The following is a 21,477-nucleotide window of genomic DNA, read 5'->3' on the forward strand; positions in this document are numbered from 1 at the left end:
TGTTAATGCACAACATGAAGGGGCTTTGCACTTTTTCTTATAGTTATTGAATTAGGTTGTTATCTATGATGTGGATGAGAACATGATAAGTCGCCCTGTTATGAGGTCATGAGGGGGCGTTTTTTGGCACCAATTTCAATTGAAACTGGGTGCATATAGAGCCAGTCAGGCATGACCAACTTTATTGCTGGATGCCTGGGATTGTCGTCTGATTTCATAATTTGTTACGTATTTGCTGCACATAGCCTCCTGAGGAAGGCCCGCTGTGGGCCGAAAGCGCTTGGGGATACTATCCAAGTGGATCATGTAACGTATATCATATTAAAGGAGAAAACTTTTTACATATTAGTAAAAATCTGGAGAGTCCCTTTGTTTATCTTCTATAATTACAATGCTTTGACATTGGAGTGGACACCCCTGTTGTTGTTTGTTGCTGAAAGATGTGAGTGCGACCTCTATTGGACATATATAAGGACTTAGTTTTTTCAAACTATCTTTTGGTTGAACACCCATCACCCTTTTTGTTTGGATTATTATCTACCTGAGACATCTTTGGCCATATAATTGGTCTAAACAGCTGTTTTTCAGGCCCCGTGAATTTTAACATTTGTTATGTGTATTATTATTTTTTTCTTTTAGCTTTGTGTGTGTCGGTCAGATGACTCAGTGCTGTCCCACAGTGGATAGATGTTGGATTCATATGTCTATGATAAGATAGCAGTGATCCACTTTGGTATTAGTTCTATAGGAATAATATACAGCCAGGTCAGATTTTATATTTTACACTTGCGGTTGAAAGTTTGATGGTGTTATTTTTAGAATGACTCAATCAGGGACTCCTGCTTTTGATGAAGGCCTTCTATTTGCAGCTGAAAATCAACTAGTGTCATTAACAGATGATGATGCAGAGAAGGTCTACTTTTATCACTTTGAATTCACCAGTTTACTGGCAGAAAAATCCATTGATTTGTTTCACAGAATTACGCGCTTAAAGCGTAGAGAAGTTGAGCTCACGCTCCATGGGCAATTTCTTTCCGAGTATCACCGTTCTAAAAAAATACCACGTGGTTTTCGAGTGAGCAATACTCCCACCATAGGAAGAACAAATGCAGTTTTCTGCACTAAATGGTGTGGAGTATTAAATAAATGCTCACTCGACCTCATTTTGTTAGTCATCGAAGAGGTTGGAATAGAGTTGGTTAAAATTCGGGAAGAGATTGCCAAATTTGAAAAAACACATCAGCAGACATTAAAGACTGATAAGACAGATGCATGGTGTGAAAAAATCCAGACACAGGTTGAGTCTTTCAGAGATGAACTGGTGACATTCAAAAGGAAGAAGTTACAGGCTGTGAATCATGACTACGCTACTCATCAGGTGTATAGATGCCTGACGGATGGAGCTGGAAATACTAGGCGGTTCAGACAAAATAGACCATTTCGTAATAGGTTACAATTGAGTACAGATTCATCGACATCACACTCAGCTTCAGACTCTGAACCCTTAGGAACAAGACCACCAAGTGGTTTTTTAGGGAAAGGCTCGTGGGTAGCAACAAAAAATCGAGGAGAAGTAGAAGACTCCACCCTAGGAGGGGCAGTTTTAAAGAGAAGCGGGCGAAGGAAGAAGGATTGAACAGTATTTTTAATTTATCTGATCATCACCTTACGGAGAGTGAGACTACCCTTCTGTCACTGGGCCTGTCTTTTGTACCGACATCCAGACATGATGATTTTAAGTTTAACCTAGCGGTTGATCACTATAAATTTGGACGGAAGTTGAGGTTGCGGGAATTTTTCAATGATCGGACCAGTGACTGGGGGGATGGAGAGATGTGTATCATCTATCTTTAAGAAACCAAGTGTGTTTGATCCGCCGACCTGTAGCCCGAGTATACGTACTTTCCTGAGGATGACTGAAAGTGATTTTAGAAACACTTCTGTGAAAAATTTTGGTAATTTGACGCCTGAACAACGCGGAGTTTTAAACTTATTACGTAATAATGACAAAATTGTCATTAGGTGCGCCGATAAAGGCGGTGCCGTAGTTATTCAAAACTTTACGGATTATGATGTAGAGGTCAGGCGTCAATTATCTGATCCTGGTGTTTATGTTAAATGTGATTGCAATCAGATACCACTTATCAAGAAGAGGGTTGACTCTCTGGTGGATAGATCGGTCAGTCAGGGGTGGCTGACTGAACAAAGATCTCTTTTTTTGAAGGTGGAGAGCCTTATCTGTCCTGTGCTCTACACCCTTCCCAAAGTTCATAAGACCTTAGTCGGCCCCCCGGGAAGACCGATCATATCCGCCAGGGGGTCCCTCTAGCAATGTTTGTGGATACGTTTCTACAGGAATTGATTCCATTTATCCCTAGCTATTTGAGAGACACAGGTGATTTTCTAACTAAAATCTTAGAACTTGGTGATATTGATGAGAGAGTACTACTTGCAACACTTGATGTGTCTTCATTGTATACCATAATTCCCCATGATTTGGGGCTTGAGGCAGTAAAGAAATTACTTATCACAGCGGGTACATCAGCTGTTCCTATTGAGGGGCTCCTAGAATTTTTGGAATTAATCCTGACAGTAGTATAGTGAACCGCTTTTCATCAAATTTTAGACAGGTGTCCTGCCCCCTTTAAGCCCCGCCCCCTTTTAATTGTGTTTAATATAAAACTGATATCAAATGATATAAAATAGATATTAAATGATTATTGATTGGCTATTAAGAACAGAATCTGACCCTTAGACAAGCCGCATTTATATTAAATGGCTAACCAAAAAAAGCTTATGAAAAAGGCTTATTATACGGTATTAAAGCCAGGCAGTTATTGAGGTGTCGACGTGCGGTGATTACTTTAGAACTAAGAAAATTACACCGCGTTTTTACATCGGTGAACATGTACGTATTTCCAAATATAAGGATGTATTTCATAAAGGGTATGAACAGAATTTTTCTGAGGAAATATTTGTCATACAGAATGTGAACACTAAAGGTCTTAAGCCGCTTTACAAGTTGACGGATCTCTATGGCGAAGAAATTACCGGCTGTTTTTACCCCGATGAGTTACAAAGCGTACCCAAAAACTATAATATAATATACAAAGTGGAAAAGATTTTAAAACTTAAGACGGTCACCGGTCGGAAATACGCGTCAGTCAAGTGGCACGGGTACCCCGCAAAATTTAACAGTTGGGTTGACGCATCAGAGATAAAAGATATATAAAACGTGCCGAGCTCTAAACAAGACAAGCGATGGATGACAAATCGTTTTACATAACCTTACCCAGCAATGCCTCAGCGGATACTCTCCCGCAAAATAAGATTTCTAACTATACAACAAAACTTGCAAAGTCGATACACTTAAGCGGTGAGTGGGAAGTCGCTCTTACAGAAATACAATATCCGCACACGTGGAATACCTTGGATATACAAGATTGTAAGTTACAAATAACACAGGATGCTCTGTTTTCCAATCCAGTTGTGGAATTCGCAGCCGTGTGCGTTAAACCCGGATTTTATAAAACAATCAACGCACTACTGGACGTAATCAAGGCGCAAAATTTAACAGTTGGGTTGACGCATCAGAGATAAAAGATATATAAAACGTGCCGAGCTCTAAACAAGACGAGCGATGGATGACAAATCGTTTTACATAACCTTACCCAGCAATTCCTCAGCGGATACTTTCCCGCAAAATAAGATTTCTAACTATACAACAAAACTTGCAAAGTCGATACACTTAAGCGGTGAGTGGGAAGTTGCTCTTACAGAAATACAATATCCGCACACGTGGAATACCTTGGATATACAAGATTGTAAGTTACAAATAACACAGGATGCTCTGTTTTCCAATCCAGTTGTGGAATTCGCAGCCGTGTGCGTTAAACCCGGATTTTATAAAACAATCGACGTGCTACTGGACGTAATCAATGCGGAAATAGGGTGACATAAACTGGATGGCGGATTAAGACTAGTGTACGATCCGCTTGAATGCGTTGTAACATGCGATAGTAAGCGGCTGTATCATCTTACAGCCGGTGATAAACTGACGACGATCCTTGGTTTACAACCTAAAACTAAGATTTCTAAACCATGCGCCGACATCAAAGGCGGCCAGTATACGCTGTACATGTATACTGACATTATCGAGCACCAGAGGGTCGGTGATAGCTACGTACCGCTACTACGCACAGTTGAAATTAAGGGATATAACAACGAGGTGATCACAATACGATATGAGAAACCCGATTACGTACCATTGTGCAAAGCGCATTTTGACACTGTAGCCATAGAGATAAAGAACGACCAGAACAAGAACATCTCATTTAAGTTTGGTAAAGTGATCGTGAAACTACACTTTAGACATCGCAAAAACGATATTTATTAACTAAACAGAATGGTCGCTGTTAAAAATGATGGCGATCCGGAACTCTACGCACAATATTATAAAACGCAGGCCGGTAATGGATTACCAGGTTTAAAACGCAGGCCAGTAATGGATTACCAGGTTTTCACGGCACTGCGTACATGTACAGATGCGGTTTAGGCGGTATTTTTTTTAAGTCTTTTCAAAAAAGCTGTTTCTCTTTTCTGGAGAGGTTTAGAGTTAGCTAAACCACATATGAAGACAGCGGCACATAATATAGCGAAAGACGTTATCGGACAAGCCACAACGGCCGTGATGAATAAGATACACGAGTGGTTGACATTCTAATGTATAACTACTGTTTGTTAGTTTATTTATTTATTTTTGTAAATTTGTGTGCTTATTTTGTACCACAATGTATGTTTTGTATTTTTACTAAATTATGTCAAGAAATCACCATATTTGTAGTTTTTACGCGTAGAACTGTAATAAATGACATATTATAATAATGCATCGGCAATGTATCTGTAAATAAACTTTATGATCTAATAAAATATATTCATGATTTAGAAAGACTCGTTTTTTCAATATTTTTATTTAACTTTTTTATTTTATTTTTACATATATGTATATTTCTTACCCTATTGATCGTGACCTTCCTCTCTGGGGTCCCCCCCCCCCCTCCTCTCGGCCCCGCAGGGGTATCACTCTATTCTTCTTTTTCTTCTTTCTCTTTTTCTGTCTATTTTACATACTTAGTCCTCTTACGGTTTGACCTACCGTCCTTTGTGAGGACACTTTCTTCTCTTTATAGACAAAATTGGATCACTCAGTCGATTGTTATGACTTAGTTTTATTGCATACTCTGTTAGTCATCTGACTGTATATCATTGTTATGTATACTTCTTTGTATCGCATTGTGATCTCTCTAATAAAAAGTTTATTAAATAAAAAATAGAAAGACCCGTTTTTTCTTTATTCTAATCAGTTGTCTTTGAAAGAAACTTACAAATACACAACAGCATAAAGATTAAAAACATTGACGTTTATTTTAAAATAATCATAGTTATGACGCATTGTACATAAAATGCGTCAAACACATTGGTTATTACAACAAGTTACACAATTCTGAATATATTTATCTGTATAATGACTCAAACAATGGCTTCTTGGCATACGTCTTACAAAGTTTGAAACTAAACGGTCATTACGTTTTGTATCATTACTAAACTGTGTCAAGAAATCATCATATTTGTAGATTTTACACATAAAAAATATAAAGTAAATACAGTATTGACCGCATACATCGCTTGAAAAATCTTGTAACCGACGGTTTTGGTGACAAATACTTTTTGAATTAAAATGTAAAAACTTTATGATATTCTTTGGGAAAATGTCACTGTCCGGCGAGAGACCGTAGGAATCAAAGAAATAACAAATGCCATGTTCATTAAAATAAACAGCCAACCAGTGTTCGCCGGGCTGCCCGCTGCTATGCGTGTTGATTACAAATGCGCAGGGGTAATGCATCAGTTTATCGGTAGGCAACAGATCACACGGATATGTTCCTTTAAAAATATGCCGTGCGCTTTGCGCAGCGTACAGAATACAGTTTATCTGTAATGTGTTCATTTTTCAGCAGCGTAGTGTTAGTTTATTTCATTTATAGATAATCGTACAGCACATCACACCTTTGATTAATCTCGATGATGTTATTAAATAGAGCGTATATTATCACATTGACTGTCCGGTCCAACGCTTCTGCAAAGCGGAATTCGGCACGTAGATTGCCCGTTCTTATCAGGGAGAGGTGTTCTCCACATTCCTGCTCCGGTGACAGATCAAAAGCAAATAGTGCGTAACCTCTGAGGTACTCTTCGCGGTCAATCAGTATACCATTGTCAGATTTCTGCTTATTTGTGATCTGTATGAGTGACATATACTCTCTTACAGCATTACCGTGTTCAAAGTCTGGTTGAAATGGTTTTGCAGGGTGCGGTGTTCCATCCAGATAAAGGGACGCAAAACTTACATTTTTATGTTCAAAGCAAAGGGGATTCCGGTTATGGATTCCTGAAAATGCTTCGTTATCCACAAAGCCTATGACGGTTTTCGGCACTTGACCTAAAAATAGATTTTCTAGATTAAATACTCTACTGCCTGCTGGCACGCTGTAGATTTTCATCTCAACGCGGTCAACTGCGTATTTCGCGTTGCCATTTAGCAGGGCCTGTGCTTGCCCAATCCGCATGGCCGGTGAGACCTGCACTCTTTTCACGAACAGGGACGCCGCTGTGATCTGTATTTTAAAGGCATCCGCTTCAGCCGACATTAAACAGAATGCGTCTTTGTTTCTGGTTAGTTTAATCTTCAGGTCACCGGCGTTTAAAATTAGTTTATGTTGATGGAAAAGGTCGCAGTGAAGCGGTCCTAGCAATTCAACCGTGCGACTCTGCTCTGTCGCTCCTGCTCATTTTTTTAACCCTGTATTCGGTCCGTCCAGCACCGTGTTGTTAAATTCTCCAGCCGAATCTTTGTAAAATAATCCTGTTGTGTGCTTTGTTGACAAAGCATCCGAGCTGTAATTCAATATAGTCTCAATGTACGCGCGGTATGCGTAAAGATTGTTGGATTGTGATATGAGCCTGTCGCCCAAATTTACATCCACCTGGTTGAATAAAGTCGCTATGGGGTAATTAATAAGTGCGACCCGCGCACCTTGCAGTATTAGTGTGTTATCGGTTCGTATGATCTTGCACGTCACGTACAGCAGTGTGTTGTTCAGATCGTAGTAGTGTTCGCCGCTGGCCGCTATATAAAATTCAAGCGGCGCTGTGTCGGATAATGCCGATAAAGGTTGAACTTCGACGTATAGACTGTTGTCTATGCTAGTGTCGGGGGCACGTCAAAAAAGATCCAGCTCTGTTTTTGCGCATTCAACGGACTCGTGGTGTATGAAAGACATGTTTAAAAAATATCACCAACGGAGCGCTTCGGCTTTCTCTTCTTCTTTGAGTTGCGTCAGCTCTGGCTTTTATTTAAAAAGGGTATGTCCCAAGGCGGAAGAGCTATCATACGCTTCCGTTTTCTTTGAGACACGCCTTTTCTTGTATATATTAGTCCTGAACCGTCTTGTTTTGCTTGGTTCGCATTTATTCATCACGGCCGTTGTGGCTTGTCCGATAACGTATTTCGCTATATTACGTGCCGCTGTCTTCATATGCGGTTTAGCTAACTCTAAACCTCTCTGGAAAAGAGGAACAGCTTTTCTGAAAAGATTTCGAAAAATACCGCCTAAACCGCATCCATACATGTACGCATTGCCGTGAAAACCTGGTAATCCATTACCGGCCTGCGTTTTATAATATTGTGCGTAGAGATCCGGATCGCCATCATTTTTAACAGCGACCATTCTGTTTAGTTAATAAATATCGTTTTTGCGACGTCTAAAGTGTAGTTTCACGATCACTTTACCAAACTTAAATGAGATGTTCTTGTTCTGGTCGTTCTTTGTCTCTATGGCTACAGTGTCAAAATGCGCTTTGCACAATGGTACGTAATCGGGTTTCTCATATCGTATTGTGATCACCTCGTTGTTATATCCCTTAATTTCAACTGTGCGTAGTAGCGGTACGTAGCTATCACCGACCCTCTGGTGCTCGATAATGTCAGTATACACGTACAGCGTATACTGGCCGCCTTTGATGTCGGCGCATGGTTTAGAAATCTTAGTTTTAGGTTGTAAACCAAGGATCGTCGTCAGTTTATCACCGGCTGTAAGATGATACAGCCGCTTACTATCGCATGTTACAACGCATTCAAGCGGATCGTACACTAGTCTTAATCCGCCATCCAGTTTATGTCACCCTATTTCCGCCTTGATTACGTCCAGTAGCGCGTCGATTGTTTTATAAAATCTGGGTTTAACGCACACGGCTGCGAATTCCACAACTGGATTGGAAAACATAACATCCTGTGTTATTTGTAACTTACAATCTTGTATATCCAAGGTATTCCACGTGTGCGGATATTGTATTTCTGTAAGAGCGACTTCCCACTCACTGCTTAAGTGTATCGACTTTGCAAGTTTTGTTGTATAGTTAGAAATCTTATTTTGCGGGAAAGTATCCGCTGAGGCATTGCTGGGTAAGGTTATGTAAAATGATTTGTCATCCATCGCTCGTCTTGTTTAGAGCTCGGCACGTTTTATATATCTTTTATCTCTGATGCGTCAACCCAACTGTTACATTTTGCGGGGTACCCGCACCACTTGACTGACGCGTATTTCCGACCGGTGACCGTCTTATGTTTTAAAATCTTTTCCACTTTGTATATTCTATTATAGTTTTTGGGTACGCTTTGTAACTCATCGGGGTAAAAACGGACGGTAATTTCTTCGCCGTAGAGATCCGTCAACTTATAAAGCGGTTTAAGACCTTTAGTGTTCACATTCTGTATGACAAATATTTCCTCAGAAAAATTCTGTTCATACCCTTTCTGAAATACATCCTTATATTTGGAAATACGTACATGTTCACCGATGTAAAAATGTGGTGTAATTTTCTTAGTTCTAAAGTAATCGCCGTACGTCGTCTTGAAAATTCTCAAAGTGTTAGATGGCCCCACATCGCACGGTGTACACTTAATCGTTCTATGGTATGTGTTATTATAGCTGTTTATGAAATCTTGTAAGACGTCTATATATCTGTACGTGTTCCGCGCTGTGAAATAACGCCACATCCTTGTTTTTAAAGTCCTATTGAAGCGTTCTATAACGGCCGCTTTCACTTCATTATTGGTTGTGAAATGATGTATGCCGTATTTTACTAATACTTTTTTAAAGGTTTTGTTTAGAAACTCTTTACCATTATCGGTTTGCTACTTTGGCACGCAACCCTGTTGGAATATTTTTTCAAAAGCATTAGCGACTGTTGTCGCATACTTGGATGCTAGACCGGCCGCCCACGCTTTCTTAATGAATATATCGATGATGGTTAATATATATTTAAAACCATTATTGTACTTTGCAATGTCTATGAGCAGAACCAGATCACATTGCGTTGCTGATTTATATCCGATACGCAAATCATGTTCCTTTTATATATTTTTTGTGCTGGTTTATGTAACGTGTAAGCGTCTTGTTCTTGAAACCATTTTTTAATTTCCGCTCTTTTGAACTTGCCTTTGTTAGCCTTATAATATTTATCGACACCGCAATAACTGCCTGGCTTTAATACCGTATAATACGCCTTTTTCATAAGCTTTTTTTGGTTAGCCATTTAATATAAATGCGGCTTGTCTAAGGGTCAGATTCTGTTCTTAATAGCCAATCAATAATCATTTAATATCAGTTTTTTATCATTTGATATCAGTTTTATATTAAACACACTTAAAAGGGGGTAGGGCTTAAATGGGTCGGGGCACCTGTCAAAAGTTTGATGAAAAGCGGTTCGCTATACTACTAATGTGGAGAAGATGATGTTCATCAAAATGAATTATAAATACCTTCGGGAAGACCTTTACCAGCAATTGCCTCCAGAAAGTACACAGGGACCTGTGATGGTGGATTCCAGTGGGGACGAATTAATACTCTGTGAGGAGGAGGAGGATGTACACAGTTAAAGGGGTTAGGAATCGGAGGATGAGGATGAGGTCGACATCTTGCTTCTGTAGAGCCAGTGTGTGCAAGGAGAGATTGATTGCTTCTTTTTTTACGTGGGGGCCCAAACAAACCAGTCATTTCAGCCACAGTTGTGTGACAGACCCTGTTGCTGAAATGATTGGTTTGTTAAAGTGTGCATGTTCTGTTTATACAACATAAGGGTGGGTGGGAGAGCCCAAGGACAATTCCATCTTGCACCTCTTTTTCTTCTTTGCATCATGTGCTGTTTGGGGACTAGTTTTTTTAAGTGCCATCCTGTCTGTAACTGCAGTGCCACTCCTAGATGGGCCAGGTGTTTGTGCCACACACTTGTGTCGCTTAGCTTAGTCATCCAGCTACCTCATTGCACCTCTTTTTTTTCTTTGCATCATGTGCTGTTTTGGGCCTATTTTTTAAATCTGCCATCCTGCCTGCCACTGCAGTGCCACTCCTAGATGGGCCACGTGTTTGTGCCACACACTTGTGTCGCTTAGCTTAGTCATACACCCACCTCGATGCAACCTTTTGGCCTAAAAATAATATTGTGAGGTGTGAGGTGTTCAGAATAGACTGGAAATGAGTGGAAATTAACGTTATTGAGGTTATTAATTAATGTTATTGAGGTTATTAATTAGTAGGAGCAACATTACCCCCAAATTCTGTGATTTTAGCTGTTTTAATGTGTTTTTTTTTTAAATCATCCAGATACAAAACCAAATCCAAAACCAAAACACGAAAGGGTGGTTTTGGCAAAACCTAGCCAAAACCAAGACATGAAAATGGAATTAGAACCAAAATCAAAACACAAAACACGAAAAGTGCCAGCCGCACATCTCTACTAAAAATAGCAACAGAAGCACAGATTTTACTGATGATCAAAATGAAGATAAACAATTAAATAGCCCCAGAAATTATTATAGAAATGGAGGGAGACAACAGAATAGTCCCCAATACCCCAATCGCCCTACCTATAGAGAGCAAGCCCCAGAAAAAGGAAGAAATCATGAATTAATTGACTGTAGACCAACAACATCAGAATTAGGAGCCAGGCCCAAATTAAAAGGGGAGGTTTCCTCACCCTCTGCTGAGAATTGTTAGAGCAGTGCAAAATGAGAATTCGAGGCAGGGACAGAGAGTGGCAAAAAGATCCCCAAAAAAGGAAAAGAAACCCATGTTTAGAGGAAGGAGAGGAGGCAAGAAAGCTATCAAAAGAAAGATTCAGGCTAAAAGTATATTTAATTTATCATCAAAAAAAGTTGACAGAAAGTGAAACTTGAGTACTAATCAAAGGTTTACAATTATCTCCCACTTCAGCCCCTAATATTTTTGACCTGTTTATAGAATTAAACAGATTTGTTAGGACACTCTGCAGGAAAAAATATTTTGTGAAACAAAATTTATCTAAACATGCAGATGAAGCCTATCCAATTTTGCTTGATACAGGAGATACAGCGGCTTTACAAATACTTACTGACCTTTTGGAAGAAAATTCTGTTGACAACCTCCCTAAGGTGGTAAAGGTTTTTGACATCAATAGCGATCATAAACGGTTTAAGAACAAGTCTGAGTTCTACTCCTTTAAATCAAGAGGGGGTGGTATGGAAAGTTTCTACAAACCAACATTGGACAAATTAAAAAAAACTTTGTGCTGATACTACTAAGATCTCTAAGAAAAAGAACAATCTGAATAAATGGGAAAAGAAAGCTTTATATAAGTTGACTAAAGAGAGCTCGATCGTTATCAAAGCTGCAGATAAGGGGGGAGGATTAATAATACAGGATCGATCTGGTTACATAAAAGAAGCAAATAGGCAATTAGGAAACACAGACTTATATACAGTATTATTGAGGGATCCCACTGATAGTTATCTGATAGAACGTCAGGACCTCCTCTCTAAAGCTGTAAATTATGATATTATTACAAAAGAAGAGTTCCGGTTTCTTTTTTGTTCACACCCTCTATTCCCATTTATTATCACCTTCCTAAAATCCACAAATCCGTGACTTAACCTCCAAGTCATCCCATCATTTCCGGTGTCATTTCTCTCACGTCTAATTATCCTTTTGTGTTGATTAATTTCTTCAGCCACGTGTTTCTTCCCGGAGGTTACACATCAAAGATATCACTCACTTTCTTAGTATGATAAAAGAACTGGAATGGAAAGAATCATACCCTTTCCTCACATTAGACGTGCAAAGTCTGTATTCTAATATTCCTCATGATTTAGGTGCACACACATTTTTTAATCGACTGTCAGTTGATGGTGACCTCAGGAAAGAACACAATTTATTTTGGATTCCATTTAGTTTATTTTAAAACACAATTATTTTTTATTTCTTAACATTTTTTATTTACAGGAGATGGGTACGGCCATGGGGACCAGGTTCATGTCAAATTACGCCAACATCTACATGGGTGAGATTAAAGACTAACTCATGTGGGGGGGACTTTGGCACGCACCTGGTCCCCTATGGCCATTATATTGATGATTTATCTATTATTTGAGATGAGGATAGCACATCTGCTCACTCTTTTGTTACTTACATTAATACTAATACCTACAATCTCACCTTCACCTATTCATTTAACACTTCTTGTATTAATTTTTTGGATGTCACTGTATTAGCAAAAGACAATAAGATCTCCACTTGTAATTACGTAAAAGAAACCGGCACTAATGCTTATTTGCATTTTAATAGTGCGCATCATTTACCTTGGAAGAAAAGTATCCCTAAAGGTCAGCTACTCCGATTGAGGAGGAATTGTTCTGATTCAGTTTCATTTGATAAACAGGAAGAAACCATGGTTTACTCTTTTCTATCCAGAGATTATCCTAGCCACTTAGTACAAAAGTCATTAAAAGAGGTGAAAAGCATAGCGAGAGAGTAACTTCTGGGTTCATCCAATAATAAAATAAAAAAGGAAAAATAAAGACCCCGATAATAATGTGTCCTTTATCTCAACATATAATACTGTCACTCTGATATTAGAGAAATTGTATCTAAAAACTATAGCATCCTGAAACAGGATAGTTTATTGTCTAATATCCTTCCCAAGGAACATTGGGGCAGATGTATTAACCTGGAGAAGGCATAAGGAAGTGATAAACCAGTGATATGTGCAAGGTGACAAAGGCACCAGCCAATCAGATCCTAACTGTTAATTTACATATTGGAGCTGATTGGCTGGTGCCTTTATCACCTTGCACATATCACTGGTTTATCACTTCCTTATGCCTTCTCCAGGTTAATACATCTGCCCCCTTGTTTCATGTTCTATAGAAATAAGTCCTTCAAAAACTTATAAGCACCTAGCCTTCTTAAGAGCATTGAAGATAACTCGAACAACTTAACACCAAAAAAAAAAATTTGGCTTACACAACAAAGTACAAGCATAAATGGATTCTTTAAATGTGGGAAGAATAGGTGACTAACCTGTAACTATACAGCCGATCACACGTTAAGGGTTAATATAGAAGATGGAGAGAAACCTTATGAGATAAAGAATTATATAAACTGCAAAACGTATTATGTAATTTATATGTTAGTTTGTGGGTGTAGCTTAAAATATATTGGAAGAACAACCCATTCACTCTAAACGAGGTTCCTTGAACACCGCAGAAATATATTAAACAAAATCCAAATACATAGTGTGTCAAAACACTATGAAGACAACCATAATGGGAACCTCAGGTGTTTGAAAGTATTGGGTTTGGAATTCATCCCAAAAACAACACGAGGAGGTGACCGTTACAAAAAACTGTGTACACAAGAAGTGTTTTGGATGCTTAAAATGAACAGCATATTTCCTGCAGGTTTGAATGAGTCAGTGGAATTAAACAGCATTATTTGAACCATCTTATACAAAGAATCTCTTTTAGTGTTCCTTTCTTTCTTTATTGTGGTATTGTAAGATAATAATCTCATTTCATCATATTGTTCAAGATATTTCCTAGTTTTCCTAACCTCCCTCTACTTTATTTAGTCACATCACTGCCATCTGTGGCTATAGGTCATTGTGGGGTATACTTATTGACTATACTCAAATATTCAAATTTTTATCTGTACCTAATTGTGTCTGTGGGATATAAGAAAAAGCTGGAGTTCATTGAGACATGCACTGCATAATGCAAAGTACATTTCCCAATGAGAACAGATTTATTACAATTGAATATTGCCCCAAGTCTGTGACTTCTTTCTTGCAACATAACATTTATAAAAAAAATTATAGTTTCGATTATATAATAAAAAATTTTTTTGTGTGATTGGATATGTTTTTTTATTTAGTCATTGTGAAAGTTTCACTATATTGTTCATTTATTGCATTTTTGTTTCACTGTTATTTGTATAGTAACAGTCAGTAATGAGAACACGCACAGTCCATATACTGTAGTTTTTTTTGTTGTTGTTACTGTGAGCGTGTAGTCTGTGGGTGCCCCCATAGTCACATCCCCTATGTGCATGTACATCAGTGGCTTTTGCTAAAGGTGACTGAAGCCAAAAGCCACCATCATATATCATATATTCAAAAAGGGAAGTAAAGCTGAACCAGGTAATTATAGACCAGTTAGTCTTACATCTATAGTGGGGAAAGTATTGGAAGGTATTCTAAGAGATAGTATTCAGAAGTTCCTTGAAACCAATAAGGTCATTAAAAGGAATCAACATGGGTTTATGAAGGACAGATCCTGTCAAACCAACTTACTTGGCTTTTATGAAACAGTAAGCGCAAACCTAGATCAGGGTAAAGACGTGGATGTAATCTTTTTGGACTTTGCCAAAGCGTTCGATACTGTACCACACATGAGACTTATATACAAGCTACAAGAATCAGGGCTAGGAAGCACAATATGCACTTGGGTCAAAAACTGGTTAGATAATAGGAAGCAGCGCGTTGTGGTTAATGGATCTTTTTCAACTTGGACTGAAGTGCTAAGTGGTGTGCCGCAAGGCTCAGTATTAGGACCGCTATTGTTCAATATTTTCATTAACGACCTAACAGAAGGTCTAGAGAGCATGGTGTCAATTTTTGCAGATGATACCAAATTGTGTAAGGCTATAAATACAGAGGAGGATGCCGAGTCTCTTCAGAACGACTTAGTTAAATTAGAAGCATGGGCAGCCAAATGGAGAATGCGCTTCAACACAGACAAGTGTAAGGTAATGCTCTGTGGTAACAAGAACAAAAATTACACCTACCTACTAAATGGGGTAAAATTAGGGGATTCTGTACTGGAAAAGGACTTAGGTGTCCTCATAGATAGCAAGCTAAGCAGTAGTACCCAAAGTAGGACTGCAGCAAAGAAGGCTAATAAGATATTAGCATGCATAAAACGGGGTATTGATGCTAGGGACAAGAGTATTACACTCCCGTTATATAAATCACTAGTGAGGCCACACCTCGAATACTGTGTACAGTTCTGGGCACCGTACTACAAAAAGGATATCCTGGAGCTTGAAAAGGTACAGAGGAGGGCGACCAAACTAATTAAGGGCATGGAGACGATGGAATACAAGGAAAGGCTTGAAAGACTAGGCATGTTTACATTGGAAAAGCGGAGACTAAGAGGGGATATGATCAACATCTACAAATATATAAGGGGACAATACACAGAGCTTGCGCGGGACCTGTTTTTGGTTAGATCAACACAGAGGACTCATGGACACTCGCTCAGGTTAGAGGAGAGGAGATTCCGCACAATACGGCGTAAAGGCTTTTTCACGGTAAGGACAATACGTGTTTGGAATTCCCTGCCCGAGGGAGTTGTAATGGCGGAATCTGTCAACACCTTTAAAAATGGGTTAGATAAATTCCTATTGGATAAGGATATCCAGGGGTATTGTTAGGGTCTCCTGCCCTGTGCTGCCACGTCGTCATGGCAACCGGGAGACAAGTGCTAGTGGAGTAACCTGAGCGCAGCTGATACTCCGGTTCGGGTCTTTTGCTGTGCAGTGGTTATAGGCTCTGTGCACGGCAGGGGATCCGGTGCTGGTTTTTGTGCTCACAGTCTGTGAGGTCTGAGTGGGGCGTGGACAGCACCTGCTTTATAAGGCCTCTTTTCAGGGTAAGCAGATGCTGCTGAATCTCTGTTGGTTAGTCAGTTCATGAAAGTTAGCCAGTACTGTGTAGCTTTGTATTTGTTTGTTGCTTACTGCAAATAGGCCTGGGGATTTGGTATTACACTCTGCCAATCCAGACCTAGCAGTAAGACTGGAGTCAGTCGTTTAGCTTGCTGGGGTTCTGTTATTACTCTGTGAACTTAGCAAGTTTGCGGCTGTATTCTAACACTTGCCTGTCTAATCCTGTCTCACTGTGCTAGGTGTCAGGGGTCAGTTTAGTGGCAGTAAGCTTAAACCTGTGCACTGCAAGTGAGAATCAGGATTGTGGAGGCTCTCCTTGTGTCTATCATTCCATCCCTGACCAAGGAGTTTACTGCCACACCCGTTGGTAACCCTTTAGGGTTTTGCTGTTGCCCTTAGCAACAGCATTTCGGGTTCTCTACGTATTAAAACACAACATCTTGCTTTTTACATCTGAGCAGTTCTAATACAAGGGAGATACCCAGTTCCTTAGCCTCTGGGCTTCTCTGTTCACTGTGTGTGTATTTTGTTACCCTATCACCTTCTGTGTACGTTATGTCATATTCCCCAGTTTGTCTGTGAGTCCATTTGTTTTGCATAACAGTTCAAACACCAGTACATTCCTGCAGACACTGGAGTGCATAACAGTTCTGACACTAGTACTTTCCTGCAGGCACTGGTGTGCATAACATATTCAGCAGCCTAATACTCCTGTTGAAATTTTGTGGGAATATGGAGCATACCCCTCAAAATACGTTGCAACAGGTGGTCGATCAGGTGCAGGTCCTGACTCGACAATTTAATGATTTGTCCATTAAAATGCACACCTCCCAGGCTGCTGGCGGAGCTCCCGCAGCAGCAGCACCTGCAGGGGTTAAGGAGCCGAAAGTAAATCTCCCGGATCGTTTTTCTGGAGATCGCTCGCAGTTCTTTTGTTTCAAGGAGAGCTGCAAGCTATACTTCCGGCTTAGGCCTCAGTCTTCTGGGTCGGAGATTCAGCGGGTGGGCATAGTGATTTCCTTGCTACAAGGAGACCCACAGGTCTGGGCATATGGGTTGCAGCCTGACTGTCCGTCGCTTAAAAGTGTTGATGCTTTTTTTACGGCACTGGGCATGTTGTATGATGACCCTGACAAGACGGCCTCAGCCGAGGCTCAGATTTCGATCCTTAAGCAAGGGCGAAGGCCAGTTGAGGTTTACTGTACGGAGTTTCGGAGGTTGGCCCATGATACCCAGTGGAATGACCCAGCCCTGAGACACCAGTACCGAAGAGGTCTTTCTAACCAGATAAAGGACCAACTGGTACAATATCCCTTGCCTGATAGCTTGGATCAGCTCATGCAGTTATCCATCCGGGTGGATAGACGGCTGAGAGAGCGTAGGCTTGAAAGGGAGACTGAGATTTCCTTCCTTCCCAAGGGAACCTCAGACTCTGAGGAATTTTCTGAGGAGCCTATGCAGATTGGGGCTACCCGCCTCTCCTCGCGTGAGAAGACGCGGAGGAGACAGCAGGGGTTGTGTTTGTACTGTGGGAATAAAGGTCATGTGGTAGTATCATGCCCAGAAAAGCCGGAAAACTTCAGGGCCTGAGGGTGATGGGAAATATCCTGTCAGGCCAGAAGTCAGAATTTCCCAAGAAGACTTTTATCATTCCGGTGACCTTGAAGATCCTCGGTCAAACTGTCAAGACTGAGGCCTTTGTGGACAGTGGGGCCGACGGGGTTTTTATGGACCGCCAATTCGCCCTAAAACACTCTGTTCCCTTAGTACCCTTGGCATCGGAAATTGAGATTTGTGGGTTAAACGGGGAACCATTATCCCAAGGTAAAATTACCTCTTGCACTAGCCAGATTTCTTTGTTTATTGGAGCCACACACTCTGAAAAATTGTCCTTTTATGTGACTGTCTGTACTTTTGCCCCATTGGTGTTGGGGTTACCCTGGTTAAGGGCCCACAATCCTCAATTTGACTGGGTCTCTGGGGAGATTCTTAGTTGGGGTACTGATTGTTTCAGGAGTTGCTTGAGCCTTCCAGTCAGGCTCTCGCAGCTAAGTTTGCCAGGATTGCCAGGGTGTTATGCAGATTTTGCGGACGTGTTCTCCAAAAAAGTTGCAGAGGTACTACCTCCCCATCGCCCCTATGACTGTGCCATTGATTTGTTGCCAAATGCTAAGCTTCCCAAGAGCAGGTTGTACTCCCTGTCACGTCCTGAGACTCAGGCTATGGCAGAGTACATTCAGGAGAACTTGGCTAAGGGATTTATCAGACCTTCACAGTCTCCAGTTGGGTCGGGGTTCTTCTTCGTGGGTAAAAAGGACGGTTCGTTGCGACCCTGCATCGACTTCAGGGAATTGAACCGTATCACGATTAAAAACTCATACCCACTGCCTCTCATTTCGGTCTTGTTTGACCAGCTTCGTACTGCCACCATTTTTTCTAAGATTGACCTACGCGGTGCGTACAATCTAATCCGAATAAGAGAGGGGGATGAATGGAAGACTGCCTTTAATACCCACTCAGGGCATTATGAATATTTGGTGATGCCTTTTGGGCTCTGTAATGCCCCGGCAGTCTTCCAGGATTTCATGAATGATGTGCTCAGGGAATATTTGGATAGATTCTTAGTTGTATACTTAGATGACATCCTAATCTTCTCCCATTCCCTGGAGGAACATCGGAAGCATGTACGCTTAGTCCTCCAGAAACTCAGAGACCACCGGCTTGGGGCGAAGCTGGAGAAGTGCGAATTTGAAGTTCAGCAAATCGCATTTCTAGGATATATTATCTCCCCAGAAGGTTTCCAAATGGAGGGTTCCAAGGTACAGGCAGTCCTGGATTGGGTGCAGCCCACTAGCTTGAAGGCGCTTCAGCGTTTCCTGGGCTTTGCGAATTTTTATAGACGATTTATCGCTGGATTTTCTTCTATAGTGGCGCCCTTGGTGGCACTCACTAAGAAAGGGGCGGATGTTGCTCACTGGTCTTGTGAGGCTAAAGCGGCTTTTGCCCGTCTCAAAAGGGCATTTGTTTCGGCCAAGGTGCTGCGACACCCAGATCCAGAGCGTCCTTTTGTGGTGGAGGTGGATGCCTCTGAGATGGGTATTGGGGCAGTGCTTTCTCAGATGGGAGTGTCTGATAATCGCCTTCATCCCTGTGCTTACTTTTCCCGTAAATTTTCGCCTGCCGAGATGAATTATGACGTGGGTAACCGGGAATTGTTGGCTATTAAGGATGCACTCGAGGAGTGGAGACACTGGCTTGAGGGGGCTAAGTTTGTGGTCTCAATTCTCACTGACCATAAGAATCTGGCATATTTAGAGTCAGCGAAGCGTCTCAATGCCAGGCAGGCACGATGGGCTTTGTTTTTTGCTCGCTTTAATTTTTTGATAACATATCGCCCTGGGTCAAAAAACATCAAGGCTGATGCGCTCTCGCGGAGTTTTGCTCCAATCCAGGAGACCACCGAGGAGCCGTTGCCCATTGTTTCCCCATCATGTATTAAAGTGGGCATTACCCAGGACCTCTTATCATTAGTCCTTAGAGCACAGGAGCAGGCTCCTCCAGACCTTCTGGTAGGTCTTTTGTTTGTGCCTCCTAGGTTAAGACAGCGAGTGTTCCTGGAATTCCATGCCAAGAAGTCGGCAGGTCACCCGGGTATTGCCAGAACTCGGGAGTTGCTATCTAGGGCGGTGTGGTGGCCCTCGGTGGCTAAGGATGTGGATCAGTGGGTTCGGGCATGTGACATCTGTGCCCGAAATAAGACTCCTAGAGGGGTTCCTGTTGGCCCATTACATCCACTCTCTATCCCATCTAAGCCATGGACCCACATTTCAATGGATTTTGTGGTGGACTTGCCCAAATCCTCGGGGATGACAGCCATCTGGGTTGTCGTTGACAGGTTTTCGAAGATGGCGCACTTCGTTCCACTGGTTGGGCTGCCATCAGCCAGACGCCTGTCTGAATTATTTATGCTGCATGTTGTGCGTCTCCACGGGTTGCCACTTGATGTGGTCTCTGACCGCGGATCCCAGTTTGTGGCCAAATTCTGGAGGGCATTTTGTTCCGATCTCCAGATTTCTGTCAGCTTGTCGTCAGGCTACCATCCGCAGTCTAATGGGCAGACTGAAAGGGTGAACCAGTCCTTGGAGCAGTTCCTCAGGTGTTATGTCTCCAAGTGTCAGACTGACTGGGTTGCTCATCTGTCCATGGCGGAGTTTGCCTATAACAACGCGGCTCACTCTGCTACAGGGATCTCTCCCTTCCTTTGTGTGTATGGGCATCATCCTAAGGCCAATTCTTTTGACCCCCTGGACTCCACGCCTGGTGGTTCCTCTGTGGTTTCGGTCCTTAGAGGTATTTGGCGGAAAGTGAAGAAAGCCCTTGTGTCTGTGTCATTAGTGACCAAAAGGGTTTTTGATAAGCGGAAAAGACCCTGCAGCTTCAAATTAGGAGACTTCGTCTGGTTGTCTACCAAGAATTTGAAGTTGAGACAGCCATCTCATAAGTTAGGGCCCCGGTTCATCGGCCCTTATAAGATCACCAGGGTTATCAATCCGGTGGCATTTCAGTTAGATCTGCCCCGTTCTTTGGGTATCAATAAAACATTTCATTGTTCCCTTTTAAAACGGGCGATTAGTAATCCTTCTTCCAGTGGAAGACCTTCCCCTCTTCTGATACGTGGCCAGAGGGAGTTTGTTGTTGAAAGGATTCTTGACTCCAAGGTGGTTCGGGGTCGGCTGTCATTTTTGGTGCACTGGAAGGGGTATGGCCCGGAGGAGCGGTCGTGGGTGCGCAGTTGTGATCTTCATGCCCCCAGACTGATACGCTCTTTCTTCTCGCAGTTCCCCGATAAACCCGGTGCTAGGGGTTCTTTGACCCCTCGTCAGAGGGGGGGTACTGTTAGGGTCTCCTGCCCTGTGCTGCCACGTCGTCATGGCAACCGGGAGACAAGTGCTAGTGGAGTAACCTGAGCGCAGCTGATACTCCGGTTCGGGTCTTTTGCTGTGCAGTGGTTATAGGCTCTGTGCACGGCAGGGGATCCGGTGCTGGTTTTTGTGCTCACAGTCTGTGAGGTCTGAGTGGGGCGTGGACAGCACCTGCTTTATAAGGCCTCTTTTCAGGGTAAGCAGATGCTGCTGAATCTCTGTTGGTTAGTCAGTTCATGAAAGTTAGCCAGTACTGTGTAGCTTTGTATTTGTTTGTTGCTTACTGCAAATAGGCCTGGGGATTTGGTATTACACTCTGCCAATCCAGACCTAGCAGTAAGACTGGAGTCAGTCGTTTAGCTTGCTGGGGTTCTGTTATTACTCTGTGAACTTAGCAAGTTTGCGGCTGTATTCTAACACTTGCCTGTCTAATCCTGTCTCACTGTGCTAGGTGTCAG

Source organism: Pseudophryne corroboree, chromosome 5 (genome assembly GCF_028390025.1).
Source record: "Pseudophryne corroboree isolate aPseCor3 chromosome 5, aPseCor3.hap2, whole genome shotgun sequence".
In the NCBI taxonomy this organism is placed as follows: domain Eukaryota; kingdom Metazoa; phylum Chordata; class Amphibia; order Anura; family Myobatrachidae; genus Pseudophryne; species Pseudophryne corroboree.